The sequence below is a fragment of the Merops nubicus genome, unplaced genomic scaffold (assembly GCF_000691845.1).
Source record: "Merops nubicus isolate BGI_N331 unplaced genomic scaffold, ASM69184v1 scaffold18591, whole genome shotgun sequence".
In the NCBI taxonomy this organism is placed as follows: Eukaryota; Metazoa; Chordata; class Aves; order Coraciiformes; family Meropidae; genus Merops; species Merops nubicus.
Genome location: NW_008591340.1, coordinates 42,251 through 57,705, shown reverse-complemented (window position 1 = coordinate 57,705; position 15,455 = coordinate 42,251).

The following is a 15,455-nucleotide window of genomic DNA, read 5'->3' as shown; positions in this document are numbered from 1 at the left end:
ATAGTATAAAGTTCCCTTTGTCTCCCTAAAATGGTAAATTTTAGGATTTAGCACTACTTGTGCTCCCTTGCTTTTTTCAACTGCCAGGCAAGGAGAGAAAGAGAGAGACTGAAAGGCAGTGAGAGAAGTTGGTAACAGTCGAGACCAAAATATAACATAGCCTCAGAGATAAATCACACACGTTCATTTGTCTCTTGGACAAAGTTACCCTTTGGTGAGAGGAAACTCGCTGCTGTCACCGAGTTACAGATGTCAGAAGCCCGGACCTGAAAATATCCATTAGTACATTATTGGCAGGCTGGATCCCAAAATAGCTGTGCCTTTGAGAAAGATGAGGTTGGCTTGCTCTTAGTCTGTACCTCTTGACTGCTGGAGATTATGGACTGTGACTGTTTCCTGGGTAGCTGCTAACATCTGGAACCTCATTTCCAGAGAAACTGTGCATTATTGGGATGTACATTTTGCAAAAAGTTCCCCCCCAACACACACTTTGTAAAGTCTTGGTAGTACTCAAGTACCCAAAGCAAGCACAGGTACCAAGTTACACTTTCATTAGGGACGTCCAGTGGTTATTCTGACATAAAATGTGAATTCATATTGCCGAATCACTGCTTGCCCAGTCTTTTGGGGATCTAACATGCCACACAAGCATCAGGTGTGGTTATACTGTCATAATCATTTGGTGACATCTTCCTCCTCCATTACTGGCAGCACTGTCCAGTTTCACAGGCAACACCAAGGCCCATAGGGACAGAATGGCCACAGATGCATAAATAGCATCACTAGGGTAAGTATGTAAACACACAATTTTAGGAGCTGGTCACACCTGATATACTTCCAGTACCAGCCAATAGTTAGTGCCTTTGCTATGACCTAGCCAAAAATGAGTTGTTGCTGATTTCTTGAACTTGGTGAACCTGTGAGTTCATGTGGAAGGAGATCTACCTCATTTTGCAGCAAAATATCTTTTAATATTTGTCTGCACAGTTATAAGAAATGTAGGGTGTAGGGTGTGGTAAATTACCCTAGAATATTTGGAAATGCAGTAGTTGCACTTATTTTGGTTATATAATTTCTAGCAATAGTTTCTATCTGTTTCTGCCTACAGTAGGAACTTTCAGCACAAAGATAAACAATGTTTTTTTTGTCTCTCGGTTGTGTCCATTTAACACTGTATACTGTTCATGTCCACAAATTCTGATCAATTTGTGTTTCTATCTGGCACAATGCAGTCCAAATCTCCCCTGGTACCTCCAAGAAGTACTCAACTATATTTGTGTTTCTCACATTAAAATGCATGTCTCTTAGTATTCTGATGTTATTAAAGTAATCTGCTGGGTAATTGTTTATTTTGCCTATGGTATTTTAAAGGGTATCTCTTTCTGAACCCTAGCTTGGCAGAACACTAAATACTCTCTTGTAATCTAAGACAATAGTTACTGAAATTATCCACTTAAACACTTCTTTAATGAAGTTGGGGTTCAGAAACACCAAACAGGATCAAGGTGTAAGCAACAGGATTCTGTATATTGCATTTTCATGCTTTAATTATCATCTTTAAAGGAAGAGAGGGTTATATTTTACCAAACAAGAAAACTAGAAACTTTAATGAGACTGTACCATAAAAAAAAAAAACAAAAAAAAACCCAAAAGCACAACAATGTTTTTCAGAGTAGGGGCTAACCTACTTTATACCTGTGCAGGCTGGACATGCATCCCTGCTTTTGGCTTGAACTTAGGCTTCTTTCAACCATCACTTTCCCCATGTCAGGTGGCTTTTCTAGGAAGAGCTGAGGAGTTTATTCCTAGGCAGGATCCAGGATCAATTCCTTTCCACATGCGCTCTGCCACTACCAGAGGAAACAGGGACAGGAGATGCTTTGCACAGCAGGGAGGTGGTGCTAGGGAAGCTGCCATAGTGCAGGGCTCACATCAGGGAGCATCATCTGGCTCTCCTTGGACTCATGTCCTGAGGAGTTTCCACCAGCAGGGTGAACTCAGGTTAGTCCAGGGGCTGTGCAAGCCCAGCCAATGAACTTCTTATGGGCAGGACTAACTTTTACATATATATTTTAAGTGCAGCTTTCAGCTAGATTTTTCCCTATATAGGTTTACTCTTTGTCTGACCTTGAGGAACTTCTAGTTCAATGCCTACTACTAGTCATTGGCCCAACTCCCATGCATTTCAATGCAAGTTAAATTTGGCTGCAGAAAGAGACATGTCATTTAGTCTGTATGATGGTTTTTGGTCTCTCATTAGCATTTGCTGCCCACTGCTATACAAAACAAAATGACAAGTTTCTAAAAGCACGGATTATTCTTTTGTATATGTCTTCTCTAACCACATGAGTAACAAATGGTCATGGTAATTTCACTGCCTGGAAGTGAACATCCAGAGCTTCTTGAAAAACATCTTTCAGAGGCACCACGTAAGACTGCAGGGCTCACTCACTGGAGTTAGGACTCAGGTACTAATTCCATAATTAAGCTGTGTTGAAGTGAACCAGAGATAACCACAAAGGAACACTCAGTGGCTTAGCATCTCTCAAGTCAATGCCTGCACCAGCTCTGCTTTTTTGTGTGGATGTGTCCCAGGGCATCTGTAATCCATGTCAGGAATAAATTTGGTGTCAGCATAGAGAACCACAAAAAAATCCTCTGCCCAATTGTCAGAATACAAAAAGAAGGGAATGGAGAACAGTATGAAATATGCTTTATGTAATTTGATAAACCAGGGAGTTTCTTATCCAAAACGCATTGTTTACTCCTGCCTATTTTGAGAGGACAGAATGATATTGGAAGAAATTCCAAAGCATAGTTAAAGGCAAGATAAAAATCCTTTTAAAGGGTGGTTGAAAAGGTTGGGACCATTTTCTTAGACTGAATAAAAAAATCTTAAATACAAAGGAACAAGACTAAAACCACATAAAATGACCCAGACAGAGGACGTGAATTAGGAAGTTGCACTCATCCTTCCTCTCAGGCGGAGGCATGAAAGAAGAGCAGACTAAAAATACACATTCACCATATGCACAGCTAACATATGCTTTTCCAGTAAAGCAAGCACCTCTTAAGGCAGAGATAGAAGTTATGTATGCTCACAGCTTAAATAAAGCATTTCCCAGAGTTGTAACAGTACAAGCAATCAGGACCCAAATCCCAATCTTAGCTGGTGAGGATGTAGCTATAATGGTGGATGTGAGAGGTGTGGATTCAGTTTCCTTCTCTACCCTGTAATCTCAGTTTGACCAGAGAGGAAGGAAAAACATTAGCTGGCCAGAAGCTGAAACTTGGTTTGGAAAGCTGGCTCCCATGAGAAGTCTCTGGAACTACACTGTTCAATGCCTTTAAAAAGTGGTTCTCTCTGTGCCTCTGCTCGCCAGCTACAAAGTGGAAACAATGGCATTGCACTCCATCCAAAAAATGTGAAAAGGCCAATCCATCAATGTGCCTAGATACATACTCCTGTGACCAAGAATAGGAGAAACATTATCTTCAGAAGAAATTAACTCATGCTCCTGATTTTATCTTTTCTTTTTTTCCTTGTTTGGTTGTGGTTTTCTCCTCTCTTTCCTCAAAATACACAATACTGCTGACTGCTACCAAGGTCTATCTGGGCTTGCACTGCAGCAACAGTCTTGCTCCTGGAGGAGGTTACTCTAATGCCAGAGACTCAGGAGGGCAGAAGCAGTGCTTGATGAGTCTTGCCTATGACCCAGCATTCCTCTCCTCTTTATGTGTTCAAACTTCAGCAGCTGAACCTATATCCACATGTTTTCTCCAGCACGGACCTTCAATAGCAAAGCATCAGAAAGGGTAGTAAATGTGACCCCTCAGAGTGAATCTAGGAACAAACTGTCAACAAAATATTGATCCTCTACTTCCATATACTGATACAGTGCTGAAACCACAGGTCCCAGCATGCAACATCACATCTTCATCAAAATGGAATATTGTTTGCATAGCAGTTGATGGTCTTGATAACAAAATATCTGTACTTAAGACTACGCGAACAAACATCTGATTTGGTATAGCTGCCCCCTGTAAAATGAGGCATTTGATATAGCAAAATTCAGAAGTCACCATGTGCAGAGCACCAAAAAAGCTACTAGGTTCATAGCAGAGGAAGAAAAAGGGGATGCAGGACTTTTTGACTGCATTCTGCAGTGTATACTGTTACATAAATCATGCAGTAAATATCAGAAGATACAGTTTGGCATTATGTCTGACCACACTCAAATAATCAGGTCAGTCTTATTTGTTGCTGTTCCAACCTCTCCTACAAATACTAGCTTCCTTGTTTTATTCTGATTCATGCAGGCCCCACAACCATCTGCAATTTGGCAGCTTCTACTGAGTTAGAAAGTGTCAGCAGGAGAGGGGAGGGGTGATTAAAGAGAAGAGACAGAACCTTTTCCAGCCATCAGCTTGCCTGCCTTTTCAGTGTGCTTTGTGTGAGCCCTGTTGGCAAGACCTACGGCTTCTTTCTTTCATTAGAACATCTGATTAGGTTAACTATGGCTGCCCAGCACTTGAATAAAGACATGTTTTTAACTGAGGAGAGTGCAATTAAATGTGAGAGTTGTATGGACCCCAGACCTTAATCAGGTGCAGGAGAAGAAAGTATTGCAGATTTGGAACCTGCTGCATGGATTCTATTAAACCATACTGACAGTCACAGACTAGTCTGGTTTTGAATCCAGTATGCCTTGTATGGTAAATTCATCAATATTTTAATAACACTATGTGCTACCTTCATAATAAGTTCTTTTGATGATAGTCTGGAAGGCTGTCAGCTGGCCTTTGGGATACCCACATTTTCTCAGAACTAGGACCAACACTTAGTAAATTTTGCAAAGTGCAATTGGGATATATTTGTTAATTGAAAAAAAGTATTATCTTTGCATCTGTTCAGGTCCTTTTTTTCATGGCTCCTTTTCTTAGTATTCTCACAAATTCAGTGACAGGAAATGCTAGCTGAAAATTGATCTTAAACACAGAGGGCATAACCCAAGATAGGAAAGACTTCAATCTTTTCTTGAAAAGGATTTGAAAAGTCTTGAAAAATATTTCAGTGGATTTTGCATTTGTTACTACTCCTCTATCAAAAGGGAGTTCCTGTTGTCTCTCTGCTATGTCTGCAGAATGACTAACAGTCTGGTCAGCCAAAGAAAGTGTTATTTTAACCATTATTTTCCACAAGGGGAACAGAAGCTGAGGCCCACATAACCATACAAATCCCTCATTTGCTCTTGTAAAAATAAGAAGCATTAGGTCCCTACTTGAGAATCTCATCCAGTGGTTTGAGCAAGACCAGCTAAAGCATGTGCTGGTAGATCAAAAAAAACACATCTCCAAAATCCCAGCCACATGATCCATCTTGGTGCTGTTTGTGTTATTTAGATTAGCTCCTACAGATGAATAAGGACAGAAAACTAAATGTAAGCATGCAGTTGGTAGACCAGAAATGTGCATACAAGGATGAACCTCTGTAGAATATATGTCCATTTCAAAAAAAAAAGATTGTGAATACAGATTTACAGAATTACTAAATCAATTGCCACACAATTCGCTGGATAGAATAAGATTGACAGTGACCAAATTACTTGAGATAGTGACCAAATATCTAAAAAATACTTTCCTTGCTAATCTATGAAAGCAACTAGAGACTGTACCCAATCAGTCTAAGGAGAACAAATGGAACCTCCTCAGTCGTCAGTGAGAGCTAACAATATTAGAATATATGAGAACTACTTAATAGATTGATATTTCATGCTGGGAGAGAGAGATTCAAGAGTCTGAAGTCCCACGTGAGGAAGCAGGACACAAAGATCAAAGAACAGATCTTACCCTCTCTCTTTTCAGCACTCTAGCCAGAGACTTGCCACTTAGTCTGGGGTAGCCTTGTACAGATCACTAGGGACTGATTTCTACCCTGCCCTTGGATGTTCTGCCTTTGGCTATAACAAATCAACATGTTGCCAGACTTTTTGCAGGGTGGGTACCAAAACACCTTAAATGCTGTTTCAGGCCGGAATAATGCATTATGAGATTTAACCAATTCTGCTAGGGCAGTGATGACAGAAAGTCATCTGTACCATAATGACACAGTAACATCTTTGAACTGGAGCACTTTTCTGGGCAGGGAAAGTCTGCTTAGGCTGCAGCAAGCCATCACAGCAAGCACAGCAGTTCTGCCTCCATAGCAGATGCCCCTCTCACCAGCTGCCCATGTCCCTCCACAGGGAGCACCAACCTTCACAGGAACAGCTGCTGGAATAAATCATACAAAGCCCTCACCAACTTCAACATGAAATCAGCTAGGATTTCCCTTTCCCAGCATTAGGTGAGCTGACACCAACCTGACCATTCGGCTTGTGAAGTGGTGGAGGCTTCACTCCTTTTCCTCTTGAAAGGGCAGTAAAAAAGAGCACGGTACATCTTACATTACCACAGCTGTTTCTGCTCTGATCTTCTGCTTCACTTCTTTCCTCCTACTTGCCCCCAGAAAGGGAAGAGTTTCCTGCTATTTCTTTTTCTGCTTCATTTTCCTTCACTTCAAAAATAGGGATGTTAATGCTTGCTCCACAGGGCTGCAGAAAACACAGCTGGAAGATAAACATGTGCCAGTGCTGTGCTTTAAGGCTTAACATTTCATACCTAGCATGCTCTCACAATGTAAGCTGCCTGTGGGGAGAAGAACAGTCTTCCAAACCACCAAATTTATGACTTAGCTGGAGCACAGTCATTTATTCTACCTCCAAACAAAGTCTAGTGATCAGAAGTTCTTCTTGTTTGATAGTATTAAAGTATTTTGCAGATCAAGACCTATCTGAAATTATGGAGACGGACAAACGTCCTCTCTTCTTGATCTAACTGAAAGCTGAAAGCTGTGTGCGTAATGAAAACCAAAGTCTCTGTGCCTCTGCCAAAGAAATAAGAAATTCAAGAATGGCATTTCCTTATTCCTGATCTGCTGCAGCTGGCTTTCTCTGTAATACTCAATTAGTCAGCAGTGTGTAATATCATTGTCATAAAAAACAGTTTCAGTCAACAGTAACTAGGTGTGTACAGATAGCATTTCAGAAAGAGTAGAAGTGAGGCTGTCTTCTGCTGACCACTTCCCCAACATAGAATGAGATTACCATTAACAGGCAGACCAGCAGCCAAACTCCTCCCTCTGCTACCACATCACACACCAGAGATCCAAAGTGCCAGACAACTAGAGGAAGGAACAAGTCAATGCACTCACCCACCACAGTGGACATGAAGAAGGGAGCAAGCCAGCAAGGAGACAAGCCATGGGAGATGGCAGCAGCCAGCTCATGAGCCCAGTTATATAGTAGGGACTCAGAGACAGCTTCATGTTCTGGTCCTGCCATCCGGGGAACTCCACTTACCATGAAGAGCCAGGGAGCTGTTCTGAAAGCCAGAATTCCCACACAGAACATATACTATAAAGACAGGCCTCCCAACTCTACTGCACCCAGAGGCAGGTCTTACAGAGGTGGCTTCTTGCCCTGCCTCTGAGTTAATGTGGAAGGCAGAGGCACATGGTGGTGATCTCCTAATCAGGTCCCACCCAAAGCTGGCCACACCCTTGGTGAAAAACAATCAGAAGAGTCTTTCTGGCCTGGTTGTGGACATCATCCATATGCCAACCCTCATTCAGGGGTGGAGGTTTAACCACAACACTTCAGGCTGCTAGGTTTTTCACTGTGTTTAGGAAGAGAAATGCTGTAAGATTCACTCTGCAGCAACACTAAACTTGCTATGGGTGACCTGAAGACCCTTCTTTCCTCCTGCTTTTCTTGGTCAGGAAGAATTGCAAGGAGTTCTGGAACAAAGGTGATGAGTAAAGACAGGACTGGTAGAATTAATGTGAGATTTGCTTTTGGATTTTAGAGAGACCAACCCAAAATTAGAAGAGTCAGTTCCTCTCCAACTTTGAATAAATTCTGTTCAGACACAGTTTACATTTGACTCCTGTGTGCCCAGTGAATGAACTGAATCTAATCATTCTGAATTTGGTAAATCTTCAGTCTTATTCAAAGTCCTTTTTCTACAGCCTGTCTTGTCTCCAAATCACAGAAAACTGTATCTAGGGAAAAATATTAATATACTCAAACTGGCCCTGTAAAGACAGTCACAAACCTATAACATTTGAACAGAATAGCATGAGAAAGTATTAGGATTGCCTTAGCTGAAATGAATGATAGAAGGCTTGATTCAACTCCCTACCCTAAAATGTCTCAACGTTTCCTTTCACTGGGTTTTTGGTTCTGATCCCAAGTCCAGTGTAATGAACACTCTGTTCACTAAGACTGATTATAACTGTGTACAGGCCTCATCACTGTTGTTTCCGTACAATGGAGTGACAGTGTAAAAGTAAGAAGGAAGCAGAACAAAAACTGATCAATGTGTATATATACATGTGATGTGCACATCTTGGTGTGTGTATAGACATAAAAGGAAAGCAAGCACTGAATTGGTGAGCTTTGATTTTCTCAAATGTTGAAGATGACAAGAGACAGTGTCTCCAGCATTACATCAGCCTGGTTCTACCAGACATATTTATATGTATACCTCCTATGAAACACAGCAGTCTAGACCAAAAGACTGGCACTGAATGGCATCCTAGGAAAAACAGATTATCTAACACGTAACTACTCACAGAAGGCTGTGCAAGCAGCATAGTTGCTACTTAAATCACCAGACTGCTGTTATCTTCATTTCTGAATGTTGCAAATTACTTTCATCATTCATTTTCCACTCACTTCAACAGGAACAGTTAGTTTATTTCACAGAGCCAAGCTTAAAGAGACAGGTCACTTCTAAAAACCTTGGTGGGCTGACTGCAGATCACTTTGGCTGGAGATTTTTAAACAGTTTTAAATTCTTCTTGACCCTTTGTATATCTAGTTCTGCTTTTGGCTAACTTCCAATAGAGAATGAGGAATTCTTCACTTTCTATCTAAATGACAGTGAAATTTTGCTGTAAAACAAATTACAATTGCAGAAAGCCTTCCAAGAGGTGATTGAGAGGGAGACAGACTCCTGCACAGAAGAGCTAAAATCTTTCTCCACACTATAATACCAAAAAAACCCCATAAAACTATTTAGTCCCAGAACTGCCTGCTTTAGTGCTTGTTGCAGAAAAAAAACCACAAAAGACATCTTTCTCTGGCTTCTCAGAGATAGTTTGTGGAAACATCACATGTTTTGCAGGTCTGGAGGCCTATAGAAGAGAAGCTGAAATGAGGAGAAAAGCTTCTAGGCAGCTATTCTTGCCAGGTCTATTTCTCTTCTCCTTGGCTGGTTGAATCTTCACCTCCTGATGGAAGGAGAGGGAAGGAAGGAGTAAAACTACACAGAGGAGAAATGTAAGGTCAGCTCATCTGCATGGGCCACTCTGTTTAATCTTAAGCTGTCAAAGTCTCATACCCATGTATAGGGAGAGCATTAGGAGTGATTTTGTAGAGCCAAAGCTGGAGAATTTTTCTGACTACCTCTCTTTCTACTTTGTTTGTTTGTTTGTTTCATAGTTGTTGTGTGTTTGGGGTTTATCTTGTCTTCTTTCCTACAGTACAAGAGGAAAAATCAGGATGATAGCTGTAAGGTAGGCTTACAATACTTGGAAGAAAAAGGTGACTTGCATAAGTGTATTTTTTTAATGAAAAGATTTGATTACATTTACATAAATGAAAATGGGCTTTCAGAGACTGCTGGATCCCATTAAGTCACATTCTGCTTTTAATGTAAAGCATTTCAGTACCATTATTTGGGAGGAGTCTGTTTACATACAATATTAGACATAATTTTTCTTTATGTACTACGTATCTTACTGTGGTACTCATATGCATAGTAAATGGTGTCTTGCACCAAGAACAGCTGCACTGGACACTGTGGGACTTCCTGGAGGAAAAGTTACTAGGATGTGTCATATATATACACACACACATACATACAGAGGAGATGTGACAGTGTGTAAGGCAGATTGTGGACATTTTACCTTCTTTGGTAGCCAGCTACTTCTCTGAGCAGACGTTGTTTCAGAAGAACTCCCTGTGAAACTTCTTACCAGCAATAGCTTGGGTAGCTCAACTGCCTTCAGGTGAATTTGGAAAAAAATAATCCCAAACTCCTCAAAACAATCAGAGTATCTTTGTAAAAACTAGAAAGATTCTCTAAACAAGCAGACTATATATATACACATATATCTGCCTGTGGTGTACTTCCATCAGTAGTATCTTCAGGAGCTCTACATCATACATGGTACCAGAATAGCTGACTTGCTGCAGATATCTCGTGGTGTAGAAGTAAAACTCGGTATGATTTTCTGTGTCACCATGCCAGCTGTCAGTGTCACGTTTGCAGAGTTCACATATGAGTACAATTTTCTTTCATGAAAGTCCTTCTCTACTGTGAATATGATTCAGTAATTCTTCTAGCTGCAGTCAACTCCTTCAGGGAAATTTGAGGGGCACTGGCAAAAGACTATGACTGTGCAGGCACATCTGCCACAGGCAGCTGTATGCCTCCAGTTGGAGAGACAACCAAAACCAGACTTCTTAGCATTAAGATCACTGTGGCACATTAGAAAGTTAGCAGAAGTCTATGTGTCCACTGAGACTGAGTATTAAAGAACCTCTGGCTTTACTGGAGTGACAAGACAAGGGATTTTTAGCTCATCCATTAATATCAGCCAGTACAGCTTGCTTTCCTGTATTACATGCCTTAGACATACCTGTGCAGTGCCTGGCCTCTTCCTCCCATTCATACTGGGACCACATCTACTCCACAGTAAAGGAAAACGTTATCACATGCAATAGAGCTGTATATTTTGGGCTCACACATTAGATAATCAGATTTAAAAGTGTAAGATAGACTCTCCCCTACAGTGCAATTTTTCAGTGAATCTTCAGTGAACCCATACACCCACAGAAACATGCACCAGTAGGAGGAATCAAACTCTGGACCCTTAAATAGAAACACTGTAGACTGTGGTTCCTAGAGAAAAGGCATAAACCAGCAGCCCCTGGATAGGTACAAGGGAAACAATAAGAATAAAAAATATTTGATATATCGCACTTACTTTTTTTTCTTCTTCATTCTTCTTTTCCCTCAAAAGTAGTAAGGGGTTTAACACTACATGAAAAGGTTCTAATCCAAATTCAGGACTTGCCCCTAGGTGTACCTAGAGAAGGCATCCCTCTGCAAGAGTGTAAGACGGTAATTTTATCACAGTGGGGTAAAAAAAATCCATCCCTCCAGAAAAGACCGTAAGATTATATTTTTTGTCCTAGTGTGGTAAAAAACATCCTGTTCTGAGGACTGATGTTGCTTGTACCCTGGTCATGCTGCCTAGCATGACCAGTGGAGTTGAGGTAGAGTCTGGCTCTGGTACACAAGCACACAGTTGGTTCACATTTATGTTCCAGGAATCTCCCCATTTCAGCAGTGTGACAGAGTGTGCCCTTGTGCAGTGCTGGGAATCCAGCGTGGGTGGAAGGCACAGTATGTTGTGCATTCCATGGTGTTCATGCTGTGAGAACCACCATGAACCTTCTGGTAAAACCAACTGCTGCTACAGAAAGGATTAACAACTGAAACTAAAGCGTTCCTCAGCAACCACCATACCATCAAATATGGAAAGAGGAAGGGCTGGTGTTAATCTTATATCAGCTTTTCACTACCTCTTCCTGTTATGGGTTCAAGGAGCAGGAAAAGCACATGTGCAAAGATGCTGATTGAACAAAGGTAGTACATTACTGGAGGTTTCAGGTAGTATGAAATAGGCAGCACAGAAGGATCGTCCATTAGAAGCAAAGAACTAGCCACAGCATTTACTATGGTGCACCTTCCTCTTTGATTCTTCTGTTTTCTTTCTGATTTTTATTTGCACACCTTTACTTTGATCATATTGAGAGTTTGACCTCTCTTACACCATGGAAACTGTGATACAATTCTTATCAGAGTACCACAGTTAGCAAGGCACCCTTAGGTATGAGCTCCCATAGCCACACAGCAACTGGATCAGCCGTACACATCAGAAACACGTCTCTGCTGATGCAAGTACTTTCCAAAACAGAAAAGGTGTGAGGGAGAGGGGTAGGAGCAGACCTCAAAAGCAGATTAATCATAATTTCGAAAAATAAGAGCATATTGTATAATGTATGTTACTAACAGTTGATGAAGAAAGTGCATTTTTAGTGATGCAAAATAGTAGGTTACGATCTAATATATTTATGACTGGCAATAATAATATCAGCACTTCTTAGAATAGACTGTCCAAAAAATTTGATCAGGGTACAGATAGGAAGTCCTATGGTATGGCAGATGCATATAGACCAATGGCAATAAACCACATAAAAATGTACATCCACTGGGAATTGATGAGGGCTGGAAAGGCCAGAAGTAACAAGGGGCTTTGATGCAGTGCATTTAGAGCAAATGCATTCTGCCTTCCAGTTTAAAGAGCACGTACATAACCAAAGACACCATTACAGGCTTAGTCCAATAGAGAATATCAGCAGTATAATGGCTAGAGTTGTACATTACAGATCTCAAAGCCAAAGAAATTCTTTGCATAGCAGCACTGTGAGAATTGCTGAAGTTCTTGCATGCTAGGAAATTTAGCCTTGCTCCAGAAATAACAAAACTTGAAGGGAAATGGCCTGCCTGCTGGGCTGCTGTAGATCTTTGCTGTTGAAGCCATTTGGATACAAAATCTCTATTTACAGAAACAATTTTTAAAATAGACAACTGGAGAAATAAATTGGTGCTCTGAATACTCTGGGAAATTATATTACACTGATTGTCAATTCTTTGCTATATATATCAGCTAACTCCCTTACAGTATGTGTAATACTGAAAGATAATCGTGTTGTTGCTGGAGAACAAGCAAAGTTCATCCCTTCAGCAACATTTTAAAGATTCATTAGAAGTCTATCACTAGCACTAGAAAGACAAGACATTTAGTGGAAATGTACTCTGAGTTTGAGGAGTGATATCCAGAGGTTTTAAAGGATATTTTTTTTCCTCTGCTCCTTCTGCCTCTAGCAAAGGCTCTGAGTCAGGCCAGTTTCTAGGCTTTAGGTGGCCCATGATGTTGTGTATGTAGGTAGGTCTAACAGACTCCTCCTCTATGTATTCCTACCCTGCCACACTCCTCCCTAAAAGGGTCTCAGGGAAAGATTATGGCTGCATCTCCCAGGAGAATGATGCTTTCTGTCAACTAAGTACCAGCCAGCTGATTCCTAGTGACATCCCCCTTTGATGGGCAGCTGACTGTGTGTGCAGGGAGCTTTGCATTTATTGCAGTACTAAAGCCCATAAGCATATGGTGAAGAGAGTCTTAGACTTCTTCAGAGCACAAGTATAACCTATATCTGCATTAAGACTTTGGACAGCATATAAAGGAATCGCATTAAAAACATATTTTAAAAACAGGCTTACAAAACTCACCACTTCTATAGGTGACACTAGGATTAAGAGAAATATCAAGTTATACTTAGGTCATTTGTGGTTCTAGCATGAGTGTGTGTGTCTTTGTGTGTGTGTGTGTGTGTAGAGTCTCTTGGTTTAGAGCTTCCAAAGTAACATATTTCCTTGTCAGAGATAATATGAGGGAAGCTGAAAGTCTAACAAAGCTCTTTCCCCTATGGCAAATATGTGCAATAAAGCCATTACTATGGTTCAGTAATCTCAGTTTTGGGAACTAAAAAAATTCACCACGATGCACTGGCCCTGTTACAGGTGTAGTTTGCCACACTGTCAGTGCCAATTTTCTAAAACTGGTATGTCAAAATAGCCATCTGAAAACCAAAATCACCAGTTTTGATACTTTTGGACATCTGTAATTAGATGGACACAGAAAATCTTGACAAAATGGACTTCTCCTTGACCTGTTAGTTTATTTCAAAAACCTTCTGTTCATTACACTTACATACATCAGGGAATGTTGTAGATATTTGATCTTTTGTCTGTTACTCAACAAAGTGACATATGTCAAAGGCAATCAAAGAAGCTGAAGGGAACTAAAGAAACACCTTCACTGACTGATCAAGGGAAAAGCTTTCAATCGTTACAGACTTAAACAAAAGTGCACCACCATTTTTCAGAACAAAACTGCTTAACTTTACTGTGAAGGTAGTTTAAAGAAGTTTTATTGCAGTCAACAATGACTGAAATTAAGAATTTTTTTTTTTTACAATTCTCTCCTATTACCCTTTCCTCAGCCTTAGGCATTTAAAGCTGCTCAGCTACTTAGGCATTTAAAAGATCAATTTACAAGGCATTTTGGTTTGCTGATTTCCACAGTTAGAATCTTAAGCCATACTCCAAATTCACTATGAATCATCTGTAATTTTTCTAGATCTAAGGAAGTTAATGGAGTGCAATCTCTAAATTAGGGCAAACAAGCAAATTTATAGTACTCTTGATATTTGACTTGAGCACAAAGATTTTTTTCCTCTATCCAAACTGCAAAAATTTTCTTCAAGAATTTCTGTCCTTCTGTCTTTTTGAGCAATAACTTCGCAATTATGCCTGAGTGCATTTTAATAAATTGTTCATCTCTTTGATGCCTTCATATATTGTGGGATTTTCTCACCGCTCACACTTAGAAAAGACTAGAAGTCTAAGACTGGGAAAATTACTCTGAGCATGTTTTTGCCATGCAGGCAGCCACAATGGCACGACGAGGTGGGATTTATGGCTCTGATGCCTGCTCACTCCGATACTGGCACACCTGAATATTTACTGAAGCTACCATGCAGGCTGTATTGCTCAGAACACACAGCCTCCTGTTTTCTCTCTCTGCAGAGTGAAAGTTGTGCAGAGGAAAGAAGAATAAGACCCTAAAAGGAAGGAAAAAGATGTGTATTCTCAACATGACTGGAACAGGACAACAGATCACTACCAAATTAAACACAATTAATTTTCCCTACGTTGCCACATATACAATTCACTAGGACAAAAGCCTACACTCTCTCTGAAATCCTTTTTTACATTCACATAAGAAGATGTGCACATTAATGGATCCTGGGATGATTTTTGAAATTCCTTTGAACACACACTATGTTTCTCCAGAAGAAGAAGAAGAAGAGTTGTGAGACAAGCTCAGGCTGATGTTGAAGAAGTGCCTCTTTACTCCTTTTAACCTAGACATGCTGTTTAAAGGTAACATTTATCATCATTACTGCACTATGCATCCAGCAACAGCCTAGAAGAGGGTGCAAAAATTGCAGGATGAAAGTTCAGCTAAAGTCTGGGTAGCATCCATACTTCTTTCACGCTGTGGGAAGGAGGAAGCCAGGCTCTGTGCACTTCATTCAGATGGCCCATAATACAGAGTCAAGTGATGGTAAAACACACTTCCAGCGCCATGTCGCTAGGATCCTGGGCATCATTGTGATCATATCTCTGTGAAATATTTCCAGACAAGACGCAGC